Raw genomic sequence first — 370 nt, forward strand, 5'->3', positions numbered from 1 at the left:
TCCCTCCCAGACACACCTTCTCTAGGGATCTCGTCTAATGCTGGTGCTGATAAGCACAATAGTAATGCATGTAATTAGATTAGCGTTCGTTGCAGAAGCATGTTGATTTCTGAACGAGGGGAGAATAATGAGGGGAAATTGCTAAAGATCAAGGTAGTTGAAAATTATGATAATGGGGTGGGGAGGGGGGGTAAGATTTATGTTGTGAAAAAAGTGTGAGGTGTGAAAATTATCTCAGAGTCATATGGGATACGTTTTTCGTATAAATACAGCACGGAAGGGATGTGGCGCATGCTCACACACAAACATACACACTTACATACACACACACGCACACACACACACGTAAAAACATGCGCTTACACCCACT

This window comes from Penaeus monodon, chromosome 2 (genome assembly GCF_015228065.2).
Source record: "Penaeus monodon isolate SGIC_2016 chromosome 2, NSTDA_Pmon_1, whole genome shotgun sequence".
NCBI lineage: Eukaryota > Metazoa > Arthropoda > Malacostraca > Decapoda > Penaeidae > Penaeus > Penaeus monodon.